This window comes from Vipera berus, assembly GCF_964194415.1.
Source record: "Vipera berus genome assembly, chromosome: 10".
Lineage (NCBI taxonomy): Eukaryota > Metazoa > Chordata > Lepidosauria > Squamata > Viperidae > Vipera > Vipera berus.
The window spans coordinates 1383955-1406605 of NC_138213.1; the positions used below are offsets into that span (position 1 = coordinate 1383955).

Genomic DNA, 22651 nt, shown 5'->3' on the forward strand with positions numbered 1-22651 from the left:
GGGAGTTTAATTAGTCAGTCATTTCATTCACACCAAACTTCTCTTGTTGCCTGAACAATAAACCTTTCTTGATCTTTGTCAGGATTCTGACAATCTTTCTCATTTATCCAGTAAGTTTTTGTTTTTTTAAAATCTATCTGGAGAGAGAGGGAGGGAGGAGGATTTTTTTTCCAGGCTGCCCAGAGAAAGACCCTGACAGTCCCAAACCAAGTCTGCAGACAAGAACTCGCTGATAAGACGCGGTGATAAGAACTAGAAAATAGCAACAGATTCAAACTTTCCCACCAGCTTGGAGATCAGGGGAGGCAGCCACTCCATGCCAAAGCTGACAGCTCCCCTTCCCCCTCCCCATCTAGGAGATGAGGGGGGGGGAAACGGTATGTTTCTGGGACTTCAGAGCACCTGTTTTTTGGGGGGAGCTTTGTTGGGGTGAGAAAAGCCTTTGGTTTTGCAAAGTCCTCTGGTGGGAAACATTAGGCTGAAGGATCTACTCCGTCCCTGCAAAGGCTTCAACATGAAAATCGGATTCTCTCTGGAAGGGAACATGAAGATCACAAGAAGAGCCGGGCTGTGATAGCCAAGATGTACCCTCCCCTAAGAGATAAAGCCAAGTCTCGGGGAGAAGTCTTGCTCCCAGCAGTTATCCGAGGTCATTCCCACCAGACAAAGATTCTTCAGTTGATGGGATGGCTTAGCAGACTTTAGATCAGTGTTTCTCAGCCTTGGGAATTTTAGGATGAGTGGGCTTCACCTCCTAGGATTCTGCTGGCTGGAGAATTCTGGGAGTTGAAGTCCACACATCTCAAAGTTGCCAAGGCTGAGAAATATTGCTTTAGACGAGGGGAAAAGAGAGAAAAGGATTTGGGAATCTCTCACCCTCCCTCCAGCAGAGTTGCCTTAAATATCCATTCACATCACCCCAAGCCAGAGCTGCTATTCGTAATTACTCTCATCCAATTAGCAAACAAAAATAAGGGCAATCTGTAGCATAGAAATACAGGTTTGAAGTTCAGCCTTGCAACTTCGGAGAGGGCACTCCTTCCCAAGGCTATGACGAGGAGAAAACAGGAGAAACTTTGGCCACTACCAATACAAACTTGTAAGATGGCGGGATAGAAACATGACCCACCACCATCACCACGACTTCAGATTGGGTTTTCCCTTCCCCTTTGAAAGACATCAGGCCACTGACCTTCCCTCGATCAGGCGGGCCATCACCTCAACATCTCCTGTATCTGCCCCATTTGGCTTGGACCAGCTTTCAGCAAAGCTCAGAATTCCCCCACATGACCAATATTATCTTACGGTGGCTTAACATGAAATGAAAGACGGAGACAGAATACATGCTCCCTTGTTCTGTAGTAGATAAGTTTTAATCTGCCTCTGTCCTAAGGTGTGGTTGTTGTATAAACAGTACAAGTGGAGCTCTTCCCTGCTAGGATAAGAAGTTTAGCAAACTCTTCAGAGCAGAATTCTTGCTGGGTTGTACAAGCATAGCCTAGAAGTTTTGGGTCAACCAGTCAATCAGGGAAATGGGCTGGCTAATGTGTTCTCTTGTTCTGGAGACATTAATTCATTTTCTTTATCTTTTCAGAAATGAGAAAGAACTTCCAAATGATCCAGTCCCCCCAATCCAAATAAGAAGTATAGTCCTAAATGGCTTAATTTTGCTGGATAGATTACTTGACTTGTAGAGTGTTGAAAGAAATTGCAAGTTTACTGCAAGTCTGCTCAACAAGTACCTGGAGCTCCTAGCTTTCTCTGAATAAATTGTGAGTGCTTCAGTTGACAGTGCCTTCACTTATGCTTAGTCTTCATGCAAGTGCCACTACCAAATAATCCAGGAATATTTAAGGAGTATTTCTCAAAACTGATTTAAGGTAGTGTCCCTCAACCTTGCCCACCTTACAATGTGTGGAATTCAACTCCCAGGATTCCCAAGCCAGAATTGTGGGAGTTGAAGTCCACTCATCTTAGAGTGGCCAAGATTGAGATATGTTGGTTTAAGGTACTATCCAAACCAACTGAGAGTTATACAACAATCCCTGGACTGTCCTTCTGAACTGTAAAAGGAAGAACAAGAAGCCACTTCAGAAGAAAACTACACAGTGGATGGCTTTTCTGAGAGCCTGGTATTGAGCAGAGAACTGTTTTTTACACAGAAGATCAATTCTCAGTATATCTAAGCACAGTGGAAAAATCTGGCTCCTTCCAGGAGACTAGATGGACCAACTTCTCGCTCCTGAGAAGGCATATTGAGGGTTTTCTATCTTGAAACTAAATCAATTTATTAAATTAGTGTTAGCAGGGGGGTTGGGAGACAGTGGGTTGCACACACTAGTGTACTACTTTTTGACAGCAAAGAAACAACACACGTTTTTGAATGAGAATGTGACTAGAGATGAGTTGATCAAAGGTAGCCACAAAGTGGAAGATACACCACGAGCAGGACACTGGTGTTCCACGTTTGACCGAAAACTGTTCAGTTCACAAAACATTAAGACACATCGTTGGGTTCTCAGGCTCAAGGCCTCGTTGATCAAGAGGTCGTCCATGATTCCACAGGCTGCTCCTTTGCTGGATGAGGCCTCCTGCCACAGAAGCAGCCCAGGACCAATCAATTTAGTGCTGACAACATGCCTATCTGTGTTAAAGATGGGTAAAAGAACAGACAGCAAGGGAGACCACCAAAGGGATGTTGGGTAGATAATAAAAGCTCTCAGCCAGACACACAGCTCTGATAAGAGGCCACAGGATGCCAACTTTGTTAAGGATCAGAAATCTACTGCCCACAGTGGGTTTTCCCTTCCCTCTGGAGGCAGCGAGACTGTTAAGGCTGGTGGGGGGTGGGTGAGGAGCAAGACCCATTTCTCACCCTAGAAGGCTATTAATATAGCCTTTCTCAAGAGGGGAGGGGGAGGGCATCCTGGCTGGGAATTCCAGGAGTGGCTCAGAAGCGGGATGAGAAATTAGGACTCCCCAGTGAAACGGTTAGCCATAGTTCCTGGCAACTCAAAGGATCCTCTTGACCTGATGCACAATGGATTTGTAGAATTGAGACTGGCCGCCATTTCTAACACCAAGACCACCTCGCAAGATGCCAGCAGGAAGAGAGGCATGAAGTTTTAGAAAGGTCAACGCACACGGGGTAAATTTTAGATGATAAGGAGGAGGAGGAGTAAGGCCACGCCTAGAATACCTGCAATCCAGTTTTGGTCACATTACAAAAGAGACGTTGAGACCTTGGAAAAAGTGCAAAGAAAAGCAAGAAAGAGGATTAAAGGCCTGGAGACTAAAACATAAGAAGAACGGTTGCAGGATTTGCGTTTGGCTAGTTTAGAGGAAAAGAAGGACTAGCGGGGACATGACAGCAGCCTTCCAATATTTGAGGGGCTGCCACAATGAAGAGGGGGTCAACTTATTTTCCAGAGCACCAGAAGGCAAGACAAGAAACAACAGATGGAAACTAATCAAGGAGAGAAGCAAGCTGGAATTAAGGAGAAACTTCCTCACAGTGAGAACAATTAACCAGCGGAACAGAAGTTGCCTCCAGAAATTGTGGGTGCTCCATCACTGGAGGCCCCCCACCCCTTCCAATCATGATCACACCAGCATTGGCACCAAGCATTTTGGCTTGTTCCGAGCCCTCCTGTTCCTCTCCAAACCCTTGAAAACGTTTCCCAAGATAAATATGCTCCTATCGGTCTGGTGTGAGCAACTGATAATGCACGGATGACGCCCATCCCAGAAGTGAAGAGATCATTCCTCTGTCTTAACATCTACGCATTTCAATCTGCCAAGCTCGAAGACGACAAATTGGTGCTGCCACTGTGCAGGTCCCTGCGACAAAAGGACAGCCTCCCTTCCGTGCATAGTCAGAAATCAAGCGTGCCACGAACAGAAGGAAGGTCTGCTTTGCAACATCCATGTCTTTCGCTGCTCTCCCCCTTCAGGGGTCCCATGTTTGGTGTCATCTCGAAAGGGGTTCAAGACCCAAACCCTGCTGACCAGCTGTTTTTCCACAACTTACAAATATTCCACCTGGTCTCGCCCTGGGTGCTTCCCTCTGCTCCCTTACAGCACTGTTCCCCCCCCCCAACAGGAATATTTCCATCCTAGCTTTGACTCCGTTTTTTCCTTAGGACCAGATGGCCTGGTTCCCACAACCCATTTAAGTGGGTCACTTCGGAGGTTAATGCATTTTGGGAACATCAAAAAGAAAAGAAAACAATGCAAATTGAGGCTAACTAATCCTTGTGGGGTGAGGGTGGCCTTCCGCCCCAGGCCGGCCCAATGTGTTGTGTTGTGGGATTGCCAAAGCAGAGGAGTCAAGAGCGGGAGAAAAGGAGCAGCTAAAGAAGCAAAGCTCTCCGTTCTCAAACTCACGCTCAGCTGCCCGGAACCCACCTCCTCAACACAGACTGGTGTAGGGACCAAGTCATACCTGCTGCAACCTGCTAGGTAGGCCAATGGCAAAGGGGCTGGTGATGAGGTCATGAAGCCTTGCCAGTAGGCGCAAGGATTCATGGGATGCCAGACCCTTCCAGGGGAAAGGGGGTGGAGACTCAAGGAGGTCCCCAAATGACTCAGTTACTGATTGGGAGATCTAAACCTGGTTAATTATTGGCTGACCCAGTTCAGTGTACTAGGGATGTTGGCTTATATTTGCAATTAATAAATTGCAACCTAATAAACCACCTGCTCCTTGAAAAAAAAGCCATTCCATTCCCAAACATGTGATTGGAGACAGAATTTCTTCCCATGTTATATAAATCTGGCTACAAGTTCTGATGGTTACCCAACTGAAAGCATCTCACAGAGATTAAATCAAATTCAGGGAGGACCCAACCCTCCATGGTTCTCCCAAATAACATCACTTCCTGAGCACAAAAGGATCAACTATCACTAGATTCCAGTCAGTATTTGTCATAGAACCATTATCTTCTTTTCATCAAGTGGCAGACCAAAACACTAATTATTACACTTCCGCACTTCCAAGTCCACCTTCAAACCATGTTTGGACATTGGCAAGAGTCGGCTTGCCTGAAAGTTAAAATTAGTGAATGTATAAAACATTTGCCTTTTTACATGTGTTACTCCAAAGGTGCACCATTTTTTCTTACCTAGTGAAGAACAGCCCAAGGATGTCTGCTGAAAGGCACAATCGTGGCTCAAGCATCATGTCAGCTGATGTGAATTAGGGAACTGGTGTCATCTGAATGAAGATGCTGTCACTTGCTGACCTTTTTCTAGACTCTAAGATAGGGTCACCCAACCACTTTTAAGATGGGTGGACTTCAACTCCCAGAATTCCCCCGCCAGCAGAGATTAATTGTTCTCACTATCAGAAATTCCTCCTTAGTTCCTGGTTGCTTCTCTCCTTGATAAGTTTCCATCCGTTGCTCCTTCTCCTGCCTTCAGGCGCTTTGGAGAATAGCTTGACCTCCCTCTTCTCTATGACAGCCCTTCAAATACTGGGAGCTATCATGTCACCCCTGCTCCTTCTCTTCCTTAGACCAGACATGCTTTCTTCTCTCTCTATGCCAGCAGCCTCCTCCTCCTCCTCCTCCTCCTCCTCCTCTCTTTTCTCACCCTCCCCACAGACACGCTGCGCTGTGTCTGCTCCTTCCACAAAACCATCCCGGCTGAGACCTTCTGGGAAGCTTTGCAAAGTTGGAAAGAAGACACAGGCTTGTTATGACTGATGACCTTCCGGCTCAAGTCTCCAAGAAAGGAGCCGGGAACCCAGGAAAATTCCCTGGAACCCACCCTCGGCTGCTCGGACAAGATGGTGGCCAAAGGTCAGGAGAAGATCTGAACCTCTGGCTGGTCCCCCTCAGCAGCCTCCCGCCCGCCCCAAAGCTCTGGGGAGAGGAAAGAGACGGGGTGGGGAGCACCGGCTGAGAAAAAGCAGCTCCCCTCCTGCTATCGGGAGATTGGTTTCAGGCAGAGCGTTTCCCTCTGCCAAGTCCACATCCTATCGGGCGACGGGTGCAGTTACTTAACATTCATCACGATTGAACTCTGTAACGTTATCAGGGCCGAGTGTGGCGCCATCTCAGGGGCCGGCCATTCTCGGCTCTCAGATAGAACCGATAAACCACTGATAGATTACAAAAGATTGTTTCACTTCAGGGGACACGATTACTAATACTAATAGCGAGAGAGAGGGAGAGAGAGAGAGAGAGAGAGAGAGAGGGCCTTCATGGTGTCAGGCTGCTGCCGAGTGGAGAAGGGCCAGACGCAAAGAGGAGGAATAATAAGAAAGAAAACAGCAGGCCAATAGCAGGGAAGTGATTTTACGTTGCAGATGGGGCCCCGATAAGGCCCTGATAGACTTTAAGGGAGGAAAGGAGTCTAATGGAGCTATCTGCGTCTCTACGGCACATCAGATGGATCGGAAGTGACTTTTAATGCAAAGCTTGGGTGGGGGAGGGTGGGGGAAAGGAGCTTGGGAGGCTGCGATTCAGGGAGGAAGCAGAGAAGCCAGAAAGAGAGAAGATTCACCCTGTAGTCCTTTCCCTTTGAGCCCATCCTGCAAACATCAAATTAGGTATATTTTTTTTCGAGGCCAGGTCTCTCTTCCTTGGGAGGACCAACTGAGCAAAATGGATCAATGGATGGAGGAGCAGAGTTTGGATGCTCCTCAGATTATCAAACACCATCAAAGCTGGCACCAGCCCCCAGCCAGAGCATGGAGCAACTCAAAGTAGTAGTGCAAGATCGGGAGACGTGGAGACAGACACCTGGCTCACAGAATCGCCAGGAGCTGGACGGGACCAAATGGATAACACCATCACCAACACTGTCCAATCTATTCCACGTGCCCTTCCCCCGCCCCCACCAAAAGCCTCCAATGCTGTGATAAAACCTTTCCGATGGCAATAACCACACACAGATCCTAGAATAACACTAGTGCCCCGGTCTCCAAGATGCTTTTCCAAAAAGAACTGAAGAAGCTTCTTGGATGAGAAGCAAAAATTTTTCAAGGGAAAAAAACCAAGGAAATCCAGCTGCCTTTTGAAAAAGCACCTTTGGGACAGCCATGACCTACCTGGATGACTGAGAATCTTCATAGACACCAGTGCCCAGGGGCTGCACCCCCCCCCCACTCAAGGGAAGTTGTTGAATTCAACTCAATTCTATATCCATAACTTGGGACTCTTCCAAGATGTTGAGAACTGCAAGCCCCCAAGGTCTGAAAGATGCCTGTTCAGACATGGCATGTGTAATCTTTCTATTTATTAATTTATATGCTGCCCATTCTCTGTTGCAGCGACTCTGGGCGGCAAATTTGCTTCAGTGGAAAAGAATGTGATGGTGTCAGCTCTCACAGAGATTTCTTTAGGACCTCATAATGAATAGCAATGTCTCTGGTGCTTAAAAAGGTTTCTGTCTGCATCATGTTTCTGCTTTTCTCCCCTTAGTTCCAAAAATAACGGGGCGCCTTTTCTAAATAGAGAGGAGACACCTTTTTCTGGAAATGCCAGCTCCCCAATCCAGCTTTAAGAGCCCCAAACAGGCAGGACCCATTGTTTCCCGGCTGCCAGCCAGAGGCTTCTGCATACCGCAGTTACAGAATGCAGATATGAAGCAAAGAGAATTAGGAGGAAAAACTCCGACGTTTGAGAATTCCTCAAATAAAATATGAAAAGACACTCCCGGCTACAATGATGTTGTGAGGCTGGAACGCAAGACTTGCTACTCCTAATATATTCATTTGTGGCCCTTTAATCCAGATCTTTTCTCTCCAACCCCCCCAAAATATGGATGTTTTGTCCACATTAAGAGAGGTTCCCCCCCCTCCTTCCTTTCCCATGATCTGTGTGTGATGTGCCTTGTTCCCAGAGTTGTTTTGACTTCATTTGCAAAGAGGGGGTAAGGAAAAAAAATGTACAATTTTAATTTAATGGTAACATTTTATCACCAGTTCCATGAATTATCAAGGCACCGGGGTTTGTGTGTTTTCTGTTCTTGGCATTTTGGTGGAGCGAGATAAGGGTAAAAAACAACAGAGCTGCTCAGAGAGTGAAAAGAGAGAGAGAGAGATAGATAACAAAGATATCAACTCCTACACAAAACAGCCCTGGACTTATCTCTGCTTTTTATCTCAGTTCCTTTAAAAAAGAGCAGAGGGGGATTGAAGGAACAGCCTGGCTGGAATGGGGCAGCGGGTTGGAAATGAACTTTATCCTGTTCCTTCTTTAGTTAGAAAATTTAGTTAGAAAATTTGCAGATGGGAGGACCTGCTTGCAAAGGTCAGCGGGCTTAATACCTCCGGGGTTTATTTTGCTGTAGGATGAAATAAAGCCCGCGGCCCCTCAAAGGGATTATTTATGGGTTGCAAAGGCACACAGCCCTCCTGCATTGGGAAGTCAAAGGTGGAATTGCAGGTTGCCTTAAAGCATGGTATGCCAAAGACTGGCTGAAAGGCAAGATAGATAGATAGATAGATAGATAGATAGATAGATAGATAGATAGATAGATAGATAGATAGATAGATAGATAGATAGATAGATCTTTTGGGCAGTGCTTTGCCCTCTTGACAGCTGCAAGATGGGTAGACTTCAAGTCCCAGAATTCCCCTGGTGGCTGGGAATTCTGGGAGTTGAAGTCTACCCATCTTCCAGCAGTCAAGAGGGCAAAGCACTGCTCTAAAGAAACATTTCTAGATTTATTGCAAAAGGATCCTCTCCCACCTCCTTAAGGGGCTCTAGGACCCAAGGAATTGCTTTTTTCCTCCCCAAAATAAGGGGTCTGCTAAGCCACTCTTTCCCACCTCAAAAATCAGGATGCCCGGGAGGTTAAAACCTTCTCCTAGTCTTGGAGGGGAAGCCTGGGGCAGGCTGCACGGAACTGTGGTTTTCTTTATTTACATATTAAGTAAGGTAGGACATGGCAGATGCCTTACCCTTAACCCAGGCTCGGCAATCGATATTCAGAGCTTCAGGACTCTCTAGGCAAGTGCAGAGGTACCCTTGCCTTCACAAGGTGCTGCAAGCATTCAAAATGAAACTCTGGGGATCTCCTCCACGCAGCCAAGATCTCAGTGCCTCTAAAAGGGCAGGGAAGGTGGGAAAAAGAGGGGAAGATTGGAAGTGGCCGGGATTAGGGGCATCGTCACCCTCTAAAGTTGCGTCATACTTGAGAGAAGCTATGTTTTTTTTTAAATTCTCTACCTCTGCCTCTAAAGACCGATGCCCAACCTGATAGCCTTCAGAGGTTTGCTACGCTCCAATGCATTTGTAAAGCACCAAGCTGGGAGAGCTTTACTCCGACAGCTTTAGGGCAGCTTGGAAAGATTATTGACCTCTGGCCTGCTGGAGGCCTCATCCTGCACCTGCAAGATGGACCTTCTTGGGATCCAGGTCTCAGCCACAGCTCCAATGTCAGATCACTGACGTCTTCGGTCCAGGGTGCTCATTTTTGGCTTTCAGGCTGAGTTTAGCAGCCTCTAAAGAGTAAGCAACTGGGTGCATCCCAGGTCTGATTGTGGGTTTAAAGACACTTAACCTTCCTTTCTTGGAGGAGGAGGAGGAGGAAAACTCCCAAGCAATAGCCAAAGTATCCCATCCAGAATGCCAAATCTGTGGGTTTATGGGTAGAGGAGTCGCCCTGAGTGGCTCTTTGCCCTTTGAGGTTTGATGTTTGGCTATGTCTCCGTCCTCACCAGCCAAGGATATTTCTGGATGGAGGGGAAAGTTGTTCAGCGTTCCCACCATATAGTAGAATAACAGAGTTGGAAGGGACCTTGGACGTCTTCTAGTCCAACTCCTTGCTCAAGCAGAGACCCTATACCATTTCAGACAATGTTTAGAGAAAGGAAGCAAGCCTGGATCCATCTCCTGGACGGGTCCTTTACTAGAAGATCTGGAACTGCCACATGGAAGGAAGTGAGGCTTCCTTTGCCTTCCATGGGTTGACTACTGGTGTCCGATCACAACAGGCGCTGCACTTGTGCACTTGATGGTGCAAAACTCTGTATCTCTCAGATGCAATCCCTGCATTGCTAAACATCCATCCTTGATACACACCCACAGATCCAGACACACACACACACCCTCCCCAGCAGAAGGGTGCCCCATGTTCTCTCTCTCTCTCTCTCTCTTTGTAGTGTTTGCAAAATCTTGCCAGTGTCCGCAGAGCCACAACAGAGCCAAGCCTGATGCCGGTGGGAACGTGGGGCAGAGCACAAGAGGAGGGAGGGGGGCAGGCAGGGAGAGCCGAGGAAGGGACTCAAGGCTCTTCCTCCCTTCCCTTCCCCTCCCACTCCGTCCCTACCTTCTTTTTGAAAAACATAATTTATCTGTGTATTATCAAGAAATCCAGACACTTTAATCAGTGAGCTATGAAGTCAGTATTTCCATTCTTATCTCATGGAGGAGTGGAAATGGAGGAGATCGGCAGCTCCCAGCCGGCCGGTGGTGGGGAATGTTAATGGGGGAAGGGGCTGAGCGATTGGCTACTGAGCGCTGCTAATCTCCCCCATTATCAAAGCCTTATCAATGCACCCATCAGTGGTGCGGTAATGGGCAGTTCAACTTTCCGCATTATCATATCCGCTGAAACCGGCACTGGAGAGTGAGCGAGAAGAGAGGGGCCTCGGCTGGGGAGAGCGCCAGGGTCTCCTTCGAGCTGCCCAAGACAGACAGACAGACAGACAGACAGAGGGAAGGGAGGAAAAGAGGAGAGAAGGGGACGAGAGCTGTGGGGGGGGGGAATGTGTGCACCGGAAGGAGAACCCGATGAGTCAAGCCAGACAGAGGGCCAAGCAAAGGAACAGGTTTGCCTGGACGCTCGCTTGTTGTCTCCTGGGCTGGGCCATTTCCTTTTCCTGCATGGCCCCCAAAGCCAGAGGTCGGTTTTCTTTGGCTGGTTTGTAAAGACAAGGGAGACATCTCCAGTCCACTGGCTGGCTGTTTCAGGGGATCCAATGGAGACCAAACTGTTGCTGGCCCTTAGAACTGGGGGCCCTCCAGAGAGCCCCGCTCTTGTTTCTCCCTATGATGCCACTATGGACTAGTCTTCCTTTCTGTAGTCAGCTTGGTGCTATTTAACCCTGGTGGACCTCAAAGGCCACGCTGGTTGAGGACCAGATGAACTCCAACCTCTCCAGTACTTCAGGGCTGGAAAGCAGACTTGGGGTATCCCTTCACCCCAACTCCTGGAGATTCCAAACAAGGGGAGAGACCGATTCACTCCTCCCAACATCTAAACCAGGCTGAGAAAGATCTTGCTCAGACCTTTCAGACCTGGAGAGGGAGGTCAACAAAGTTAAGATAATGGCTGCAACTGTCCACCTGGAGCAGCCCTGCCCCCTTTTTGTGTGCAACTTTGTACAGCTCTCCTTGCATGTTGTGGCCGCCATCTTGACTTTTTGGACTGGCTGAAAAAACACCCCCCCTTGGGGCTAATTTAAGGGAGGTCGAGTGACGGGATCCCGTCTCGCAACACAACCTTCTAACCAGTGGTGGGATTCAAACAGGTGAACAACCGGTTCTCTGTGTAGATGCCGCTTCTGGAAGTCCATTTTGGGCCTGGGCAACAAAAAAATTAGCTCCCGGTTCTGCCAAAGTGGTGCGAACTGGCTGAATCCCACCACTGGGATTCTAACACCTTCCCCCTGCTTTGTACATTGGAGAGTTTTCAGGGTGAGAAGGCAGGGAAAGGACGGCTGGTCTCTGGGGCCTACTCCATCTTTGTCTGTTGACGGCAGTGACCCAAGCCGCCAGGGCAGACTTACGCCAGCGACGCCTTCACCAGGCCAGGCTGACTGGCCAGTGCTGGGACACCGCTGGATGCCCATCCCTCTCTCCCTCGCCTCCTCTCGCTTGGCACAGGAAAGACCCCCCCTTCTCTCCACCCCCCCCCCAAGTTTGGTGAGTAGGTGCTGCCTCTGTTCCTTCCCCCCCCCTTTTCCCCAGAGGGATCTCCAGGAGCCTGCACAACAGAGAAGGCAACCACAGCCACAACAACCAAGGGGCCACACAAAAGAACAGCATTATTAAAAAGGCACAAGTGGCAAGCACACTGAGAAATAACCGTGGGTCCTTTTGCCTACCCATCTTTTCCGAGGAGGTCTCCTAGGGCCTTTTCATAGAGAAAGGGTTGTTTTGCAACTCTGATTTGCTGCTGCAGTCTAACCAGGAAGAAAACTAGGGTTTCAAAGGAATCAATGGAGGAGATCCTGGATAAGGTGACACTAACTGAGACGTGGAGCTTGCAGGTGGGGTGAGGTCTGGGGGCCCACAGAACATTTTGTCTAGAGGGAGAAACAGCCTCCCACATCATCCAGTGAAGCTTGGCCTACAGAAACATCGAGAACTTTTGCCAGCTTCACAGCCAACCAATTGGCTTCTTTAACAGAGAGGCTGAAAGAAGTCTTCAGATGACCAAAGCCAGACCAACATTGGAGGCAGGAAGAAAAGACAGGCAATTCTGCCATTCTTGGGGCCCTTAAGCAGCCCTTCCTCTTGTTCTGAACTTGCCAGATGCTGCTTTAACTGAGTAGTATAAAAAAGGTGGTTTATACCAAGTTAGATTAGTTCCCTCCTTCCAGGTTTTGGCTGGGCTGAAGAGCAGCAACGGGTCCGAATTCTCCCAGGGCGCTTCGGCTGCACCCCTAATCGCAACACCCTCCTTTCCACACCACACTGAGCCCTAAAACCCTGAGGCTGGCTGCTAATCCTAACTGCCTGCGCAGGGCATTCATTCCAGCCACTTAATTCTGCAGCAGTAACGGGCTTTTGCGTGTCTGGCTGATGATCAGCAATAGCATCCCGACACCGATATTTCTGCACTAGTTCACCACTACTCTGCTCCCCAAGTCAAAAAACACATCCACATGCTCGGATAAGCCAGAGGTCTCCATCGTTTTTGAGCTCCAGGTTCAGATTTGGCTCTTGAGCTGGCTGCCACCCCGCAAAAAACAACAGGGCGAGAGGAAACTTTTTCTGACCTCTTTCTTATTGCATTCAGATGCAAATAAAAAAAGGTAAAGGTAAAGGTTCCCCCGCACATGTGTGCTAGTCGTTTCCAACTCTAGGGGCCGGTGCTCATCTCCGTTTCAAAGCTGAAGAGCCAGCGCTTGTCTGAGGACGTCTCCGTGGTCATGTGGCCAGCATGACTAGATGCCAAAGGCGCATGGAAGGCTGTTACCTTCCCACCGTATAGTGGCCCCTATTTTTCTACTTGCATTTTTACGTGCTTTCGAACTGCTAGGTTGGCAGAAGCTGGGACGAGTAACAGGCGTTCACTCTGCTACGCGGCACTCAGGATTCGACCCGCCAAACTGCCGACCTTCTGATCGACAAGCTCAGCGTCCTAACCCACTGAGCCACCGCATCCCTCAGATGCAAATAAGATAGTATTAACTTTTATAACGCTGCAAGACTTTGGGGTAGATTGTTGAGGTGCATGCAAACTTTCTCAGCATCCTGGCTTGATTTCTAAATGAAGATTTGATTAACTCTAAATATCCCTTAACTGGCCAGGTTCAGACGAGACGCTAAGCCAGCTGCAAATCCAGCCCTTTGCATGATGCAAGGAACGCAGCTGGAGGCAGCCTCTGCAGCCTGTTCACCCACTGAGGTATCCAGTCTCACAAAAGGGATGCTATGGGTGATGCACACCCACCCACCCACGCCTGACTTTGGCTAATTTCCAGATTTGGGGGGGGGAAGGATAAAATGTGCTAGCTTTCATAATAAGCAATCATCAGGGCAATAGTCGGAGAGATTATTAACAAATTAGAGAAATGGCATTTCCCTCTCTGCTGGCAAATCAGAGATGTCACCCAAACTCGTTGATGTGAGAAGGGAGGAGATAAGAGATATTTTGGAGAGGAGGGAGAGGGAGGAGGAAGAGGCAGTGGGCTTATCTGGGATGACTCAGAAACATTCATTCCTTAACCCTATTCCAGCCAAGGTCAATAGCTGCATTCCTCTCTCGTTTCATCCTTTCCACAAAACACGTTGCTACAGAACAATGAAGAGTCATCTTTTTTCTTTCTCTTCCAAGTGCCCCAAAGGTGCTTCTTCAGGAGGCAACTGGACTTTCTTGTTTTCCTTTGAAGACATTTCGCTTCTCATCCCAGAAGCTTCTTCAGCTCTGACTGGATGGTAGGGAACGAGAGGATTTATCTTCCTTGCAGACAGCTGGTCATTTGCATAGAAGAGGCCATCCATGTCAAAACTGAACAGCCCTCCCTCAACAGAGGGGGAGGGATGTGACATCACCTATCTCCAGTCTATGGCAGGGGTCTCCAACCTTGGCAACTTTTAAGACTTGTGGACTTCAGCTCCCAGAATTCCTCAGCCAGCAAAGCAGTTCCAAGAAGGCTCCACCTCCTTTTGCACCACTCAGGTGACCCTGAGGACAGATAAGCCTTCAAGTGGCTTCAACGACCCTCTAGAACAGGGGTAGGCAACCTTGGCTCTTTTATGACTCGTGGACATAAAAGAGCCAAGGTTGCCTATCCATGCTCTAGAAGGCAAATGACCAGCTGTCCACAAGGAGCATAAATCCTTCCATTCCCCACCAACCAGTCAGAGCTGAAGAAGCTTCTTGGATGAGAAGCAAAACGTCTTCAAAGGAAAAACAAAGAAAGTCCAGTGGCCTCCTGAAAAAGCACCTCTGGGACAACCTGGAGGAGTGAGAATCTCCACAGCCATTTTCCTCCAAATGGCCAGTCTGGACAGCAGCTGGGTTTACTGTTCGGCCTGGGAAGTTTTGCCACACAATCGCAGAAAGGAACATTCCCGTGTCACAGCACGGCTCTCCCCATGTACGGTGGAAAGCCATAGCATGATTGGTCTGGCGCTGGTTCTATGTATTATGTGGGAAGCCAGCCATTGTGGCACTTTCAGCAACTACTGTTACAACAGATTGCGGCTTAGTAGATGTGTGAATCAATGAGCCTTGGTGGAGCACTGGGCTAATGCCTCCTTAAGTAACACCAGCTGCCTGCAATTAGTGCAGGTTCGAGTCCCACCAGGCTCAAGGTTGACTCAGCCTTCCATCCTTCCGAGGTAGGTAAAATGAGGACCTAGATTGTTGGGGGCAATTAAGCTGACTTTGTAATAATGCCGCTTGGGGTGTGTGTGAAAGCCCTAATAAGCAGGCATATACATAGAATGAAGGCTACTGCTAAGCTTGTAAGCCGCCCTGAGTCTTCGGAGAAGGGCGGGATATAAATGGAATTAAAATAAAAATAAATAAATAAAGAGTCTTATGGGAAGGTCTAGTGAATCCATTTCTAGAGCTGTTGCAAGGGCCCTGACAGTTATTCAGGTCAAGGGCTGATCAGCCCAGCTCTGGCCAACCAGAGGCATCTGGAGGCTCCCCAACGTGGATGGGGAGATCCTGTCCTCTTCCCCTGTGCTCTTCCAAGTCCACTGGCTGGTATTCAGGGAGGAAACACAGCCACCAAGAGTAGAAACACCACGGTGGACCTGATCCTCCATGCATTTCTCCAGCCCCTTAAAAAAAAAGTCACCACCATTTCTGAAGTTTGCTCAGTCCTGAATTTCTGCACATCCAACTGGAATGGACAACCCTAGGAATAAGAAAGGTTTCCAGAATTTGCATGCATTCAAGTCTATGGAGTCATGGGACTCCCTGATCTCTTTTCAGCTTCGTTAAAGCTCCTAAACTTTTAGTTGGCATTATCTTCACCTTGCCTTCGTGGCCTCCACTGGGAAGGAACCAAGCTGTAGGAAGGATGCCTGCTATCATTATGGGGAATGCTGTGCCCAGGGACGAAAACCATAAGAAATTGTGCCAGGACCAGCAACCTATGGCTACGCGGGGCTCTTCCATTGCTCAAAGAGGAAACAAGAGATGGGATTCTTCCTTGAGACCCAAATCAAAGCACTGGTCCAGTCATGCCACCATTCCAGAGACAACAGAAGGACCATCTGTCCCTCCAGGTGAGCACGGTTGTGGCCCCCCTGTTGAGCATCTCCAAAGATAAGATCCAGGGGGCGGAACTGCCTGTCACCTGGACTGCAGCTCTGTTTAGGAGGGGGCTTAAAAACCCATGGACTGGCCTAGGCCGTGAGTGCTCTACCTTATTGTTTCCATAATCACCATTATAGATGTTTTAATATACTAAAATAAACTACCAGCAGCCTTAAATCTTAATAATAAAGTACAGTTGGCTCATTGTGTCAGCTTTCCCCAAACCCTGAAAATCAAGTTACTCCAGAGCGCTTCTGGTGAATCAAAAGAGGTCCAGTTCAAATTATTTCACATATTCTTCCTCTTACCGTGAATGTCTTATTTAGACTTATTTGTCCTTTCCTGATCTCGTGATAATTTTTTTTTGTTTTTTTAAGCTCTCAGCTGCCCACATTCATTTTGGAAATGGTTAGCCTTAGAAATTTGTGTAAACACTCATATTACTTGCAATTCCTGCACTATTGAGACTGTAGTGATAGGAAGAGAGAGAGGGAGGGAGGGGGGGAGGGAGGAAGGAAGGAAGGAAGGAGAGGGAGGGAGGGAGGGAGGGAGGGAGGAGGATATAAATCAATATAAAATTAAACATAAATTTATAGGGGGTCCCCTCAAGAGGTACTCACCAACCTAAGGGTGACCAGCCCTACGCGTCTCTTTCATTCACTGATAATATACATCACTCACTTTGAATTCAGGAATCTGTTCTTCTTCTGCTTTGCAAGCAGCTAATACAATGCTCTGTATTCGCTCCTCCACACAGAAGATGCATTTTCAGCCAGCCTCTTACCCAACCGCCCGGTCACCAGTCCTCCCTCCCTCAGAGAGACCCCCCTACCCTGCCACCTTCTTGCCTTAAGTACAGCCCACAAAGCAAATAGTTTACACCTGCAAGCCAGGAATCACATGCATGCATTAATTAATCGGACAATCAGATGTGGCTTGATATCAGGGTTTCTGATAGGGTTGCTGAAATTGGGCTTGTTGGAACTTAGTGACCGGCATCTACTCTTGGAAGACTAGCAGGCAGAATTGTGACAATTCAGGAAAATGTGATTCTGAGCTAAACTTTGCAGCACACTGTGTGAACGAGTTGAAAAATCTGCCAGTTAGGAAATCTGCCAGCTAATCTACGCAGCAACGCTCTCTCAGAAAATGGAGACTCAGATCTGCATTAATGGGCAGGCACATTGCTTCTAATGTGGCAATCACAGACTAGTTCAAATAGTGTGCGCACACACACACACACACACACAGATTCAAATTCAACTTTCCGGCCTGCACTTATTGCTTTGGGACAGGTTTCCGGCACAGGTCAGAAAGGACATGAAAACATGAGGTAAACATCTGGATTTCAAGCCCCAGTTGCAATTTATGACCATGAATCACTGGAAACTTCTTGCATGAAACTTCCAGTAGACATGCCCAAAATGCCATGTGATTTTATTTTGACACACTCTGAGATTTGCAAAGAGATTCTGACCAGTGCCAGGATGAGACTCCACTGGGAGAAACAAAAATGCAGGCAGCCAACTTTTTTTTGCCTCTCACTACAAAAACGTCCTCCTGGATGGCTTACCGTTTTAGGGGTGTGTCAAACGGGGATCCTGGCTGGAAAGAGTCGGCCTGGCCGGGCTTCAGGGCTCCCCAATAACCCAACCGGCTATTGCCCCCAAATACGCCCGAGGGGCTTCATCCCTAGAGGAGCGCTGGTTGGCCAAGGTTTCGGCGCCCGGCCAGACCCACCAGAAGAGGCAAGATAACTTGCTTCGCTAAAATCAGTGCTTCTTCCTTAATCTCTTACACCCTGCCTGGGCAGTTTGCACCACGGCCCAAAGGATTAGGCTGCTCCCTAGGTGGCCAGTGACTCAGAAGCAGGGGAAGGGAGGGTTCTCACCGACCGAAACACGGGCACATCCGAGGCAACCCTCACCAGCTGGGCATCTTGCAAACGTGTGTTATACAATTCCTGTCTGGCAGAGAACCGCTGGGAAGGCAGGGCCCCGGCCAGGCACGGTTTATACAGGTATAACTTTGACTTACAGCCATTCATTTAGTGACCAAAGTTACAACATCACTGAAAAAAGCAACTCACAAATGCTGCGGCACCCCGATGGTCATGTGATCAAAATTCAGACACTTGGCAACTGGTTCCTATTTATGACGAACGCAGGGGAGGTCATGTGATTGTCTTTTGAGACTTTCTGACCAGCAAAATCAGTGGGGAAGCCAGATTCACATAACTGCAGTGATTCGCTTAACAACGGTGGCCAGAAAGGTTGTAAAATGGAGCAAAATTCAGTTGTCTTGCTTAGCAATGGAAACTTTGGGCTCAGTTGTGGTTGTAAGTCGAGGACCATCTGCATACTGCTGCTGGTAACCGGTGACCCCACCAAAGAGTTTCCCACCAAGGTGCTATCACGAGTCAACCTGACGGGGTACTGAGGACGCCCGCTCCAATCATAGAAGCCGAAGGGGGAGAAGAGGGATCTGGGTTCCCAAGGGACGGGCTTTTCATGGTCAGCCTTGTGTGGGCAGCTGGACCCAGGCACGTGCCAAATAACGAAATGTGCAAGAGTTATTTATTAAGAACAAACAGATCAGTCACGGTAACCTGTGAAATTGGCTTGCTGGCTTTGTCTTCCCACATTTCCTAAGGAGGCTTCTTACACTGCTGTAAATCTCTCTCTGTGTGAGTCTCTCTCTCTCTCTCTTTCTCCCTGCTGCTCCCAACCTCGCAGCCCTATTTGTAAACTTCCATTGCCCAACCTGGAAGCAGCCATATCTGAACTCTCAAGGCACCTCTGGTGCCAGGAAGCTGCCAACGGGCAGGGCAGGTTCTGCTGCCGGTCAGGCCAGCAGCAGCACAGTGGCTGTGCCAACAGCTCCCACTTCATTCCAGGCTGATGGCTACAAAGAAAAGCCAGGGACAGGCTGGTCAGAGCACCGCAGGAGAGGCTGAAACCTCCACCCTGAAACACCTTCTCTGCTCTTTGGGTTTTATTGCTTAGCTGTAGAATGAAGGGTTACCAATCAATTGGCTGGGAGACCTCCCTTCGTGTAGGCAGCCTACCTCCCAGGTGTTGGAGAGCCACAACAGGGAAAAACTCCTGGTCTCAGGTCTGGATTATTGGGACCAGAAGACTGACAAAGAGCTGGAGCAGCCAACAGAGACTGAAGATAGGAAGATACCTCCAATGATGGCAACATTCAGCCATCAGCCACTTCTCATCATCTTTGCTTTGACCACTGCAGGAGACAGGATGGGGTGATTCCCTTCCAAGTCTACAAGTTTTTGATCCAACCTGCAAGAGTGTTTGTCTTCCTCCCCAGCTTGCATCACTTGTGCCCCCCCTTCCTGTTGCTACCAACTGAGGTTGTGGCCTCCCAAACAGCAGAAACAGCAGTAAAGTTGTATTAGTCTAAACCCCTCAGAAACCAAGGAGTGACCTCATTCTGACAGATGAAAGCCAGCTCCTCCTACTCATGAAACATAAAGGGCAGGTATTCCAGGGCAGAGGACCTAGAGTGTTCTTCTGCTTCCAGAATAGTTTTCTTCTTGTGATGGGTGTGTACGGCTCACCCAGTTCTCTTGAGTAATTTCTAACACTGGAGAAGTTAGAAGAGCTGAAGAGGACAGCCAGCAGCAAGGAGGATGACCTCACTTACAAGGACAATAGGGACGCTGTTGGAAGACCTGATGGCCAATGTTGGAGACAGATCTTCAAAAGGTCTAGCTATGTGGTTGCTAAGTCAACCACATAGTGATCTATCTATCTATCTATCTATCTATCTATCTATCTATCTATCTATCTATCTATCTATCTATCTATCCATCCACCCATCCACCCACATACACAACTTGTACTTGTGTATGCACATCATGTGCGTAAGAGGATTCAACCTACAACCAAGTGCTACAGCCCAGAAACAGGGTTTTATCGCTTTTATCTGCCTTTTGGGAGAATCAGAATGAAACATTCCTTCCAGTCCACAGGCAGAAAAAATAATGCAAGAATAAGGAGACCAACCACTTTTTAAAAATTCACACACATTTAACAAGCCTCCATCCATTTAGGGAATAAGCCCATAAGGCAGAAAGGCCTGCTGGTTTTCTATTTAAATGGGATTTATAAAACCCAAGAAACCAGAACATCTACAAGTGGCTTTCCATCTGCAGATGCAAATCCATTCTACCGCCTCATTTTGTTCCATGTTAGGAACAAGGTCTTGTCAGATCCAACAGATGATTAGAAAGCCTTCACAACCTCCCAGGTCGGGCAAGGAAATCTGCAGATTCTCAAAGCCTCCAATCCTCATCCTTTCCAAATTCCACTTTGCTGGATGAGGGATTTCCACCAGTTTGGTCCCTCGGCTTAGTCACTTTGGAGACAATTTGCCACTACAAGCCTATTCTTGAGCCTCAGGACCGTAAGATCACCAACAAAAATGCCCCATTTTTAAAGCTGTCATTTGGGCTGCTCAGCTCCAGCCCACCACCAGCCTCAAAACATTGGGAAGCCGGTTGGTGTCCCCCACAGTCTCTGCATTAGTCTTGCAAGATGCTGAGACTGCTGACAAAGCCTCGACTTCCTTGTAGGTCCTTTGCCGAAGGAAGCTGTGAAGTCAGCACTCAGTGCAGGAAAAACAGCTGGCTCCACAAAGCCGGAGCAGCCAGCCAGCCACCCAACTGTGTATTAATTAGCACCTCATTACTGCCATCAATACTATGGGCTAAATTCACACTTTCAGACATACATGTGAGCTATGCAGGAAAACATTCCTCTCTGTTTATCGCCTGGGGAGAAAAGGAGCCACTTGCTTACCAACCAGTTCCTTTCTCCCTATCCTTGAACCCCACTTGCTTGACACCCCCAACCCCCCCAAAAAAGGATGCTAGCTATTTGCACAAAATTATTTGCTATGCAACACCCCATGCTGTAAAGAATATGCTGCGGTCAACAAAGAGAGTCACAAGGGGACACAAACATTACGACACAAAAACACTCCAACTTCCCACGGCAGGCCAGAAACCAAAATAGAAAAGAGAGGTTGTAAGCTAAAAGCAGATGCTGGATTGGTTGTTTGCAAAAAAAAAAAAAAAAAAAGACACACGCTCCATGCCAAACAAACATATTCCCTCGCAAAGAGGCCGAAGACAAAGCCGTTTCAGGGCAGGGTGGCTGAGAATTACCAAGGGCACAAACAAGGTTCTAGGTTGGGAGCCAGCTCAGCTCCGGGACATACATGTGCTGCCTTAGAATGGGATGTCCTGGGCATGGGCAGAGTGTATTCCACGATCATAAAACAAGGAACAGGGCGCCACCCTGTAGTAGAAGCAATTCTGATGCCAACTTCTGTAGCCTTGGTAGACTCAGGGCAACTTTTATACACATATATTTGTGTGTGCCTGTGCATAATCTCCTTCTGAGTTCATTTTAGTTATTCTGAGGATTAAAGAAAAGTCAGGGAGCTTGCTTTGGAGGATTATAAGCTTGCTTGTAATATTGCTTAAAATGGTCATTTTGCAGCGAAGTCTTTGGAATATATTAATGCATAGTATGTGCAACTCAGTGGTTCTAATCCAGGGGTCTGTCTCCAAACTTGGCAACTTTAAGACCTGTGCACTTCAATTCCCAGAATTCCTCAGCCCGCTTTAATTGGAGGACAAACAGTCTAGGTGTTATTTCCGCATTGAACAGAGCACAGCCAAAAGGATCTGGGAGGGCCTGTAAGTCCAAATCCAGGAGCTTCCCTGGTTTGTGGGTTTTTCCCACTCCCGGGGAGCAGCACTGACATTTTGCTAACCTAAGGAAAGTGCGCAAACAGGAAATATTTTGCATAGCAGACATGGGCAAAAAGCTTCTCAGGCCACAACTGAGGCAGTGCCAGGCTAAGTGGGTGCTTTGCCCCTCTTGTTGGGCACTGGCCTTTTTGCACAAGTCCAGGAGGAGCTCCCTGCCCACAATGAATATCCGGAGCTGAGTTCAAATCAAGCCAGAGAGAGTTTGAGCTGGTCCAGAAGCAGCCAGGCACAAATCTCTGGTTGCCCATCCTGATGGCTGGAGCGCACTGCCAAGCCTGGACGTTGGGGGGGAGGGGGAGATATCCCTCTTTTTAATGTTTATTAAAAAACACATTTGCTACACTTAGCAGAACCACTGATTAGGATCCAAAAGCTTACATTGAACCAAGTCACATCTGGGGCTGATAAACAGACCCAGGGAGCCTTTAAAAAAGAATATTTTGTATATCTCTCTATCTATTTCAGAGGGAGCGTAAGGAAAGCCCCCACCTCCATCCAATCATTAAAATGCCTGCATTAATCACGTTGGCAATGGAACAAATTGCCATGCCCCCCCATCCCCTTCCCCCCTCCCCCCAGCTCTCCTTCCCAGGTTCTGTTCTCGCAGCCGACCAATCCTTCTGCCATCTGTTTGGCGGCGATAAAGCGCCTTTTATCTGACTCTGCCATCTTTATCAGGGGGAGAGATCAAGAACTCAGCTTATCAGCACCTCCAATCTCTTCGGCAGAAAGCGACAGCGGAAGGGAGGGGGCCGAAAGTGGGGGAGGGGGGGAGACAGAGAAGTTCTACTAAACTTCAAGGCATCCATTTTTTCACCCCACCCGCCTAGCCAAATTGGGGTGCCCACTGTGGTGTGCAAGAAAACACCCTGCAAGCACACACACACGCAC

At 48.1% G+C, this 22651-nt stretch overlaps 1 protein-coding gene across 5 annotated transcripts in view; it reads right to left on the reverse strand.

Moving 5' to 3' along the window:
- ZFPM1 (zinc finger protein, FOG family member 1) overlaps positions 1–22651 on the reverse strand; it is a 228761-nt gene that overhangs the window by 38889 nt on the left and 167221 nt on the right. The window contains exon 1 of one of the 5 annotated variants that reach the window (XM_081335880.1): positions 5124–5218. The exons of the other annotated variants lie outside the window; for them this stretch is intronic. The gene's annotated coding sequence lies outside the window, so the exon portion shown is untranslated. Of the gene's footprint in view, positions 1–5123; positions 5219–22651 lie in introns of those variants that run through there. 5 annotated transcript variants of the gene reach the window in all.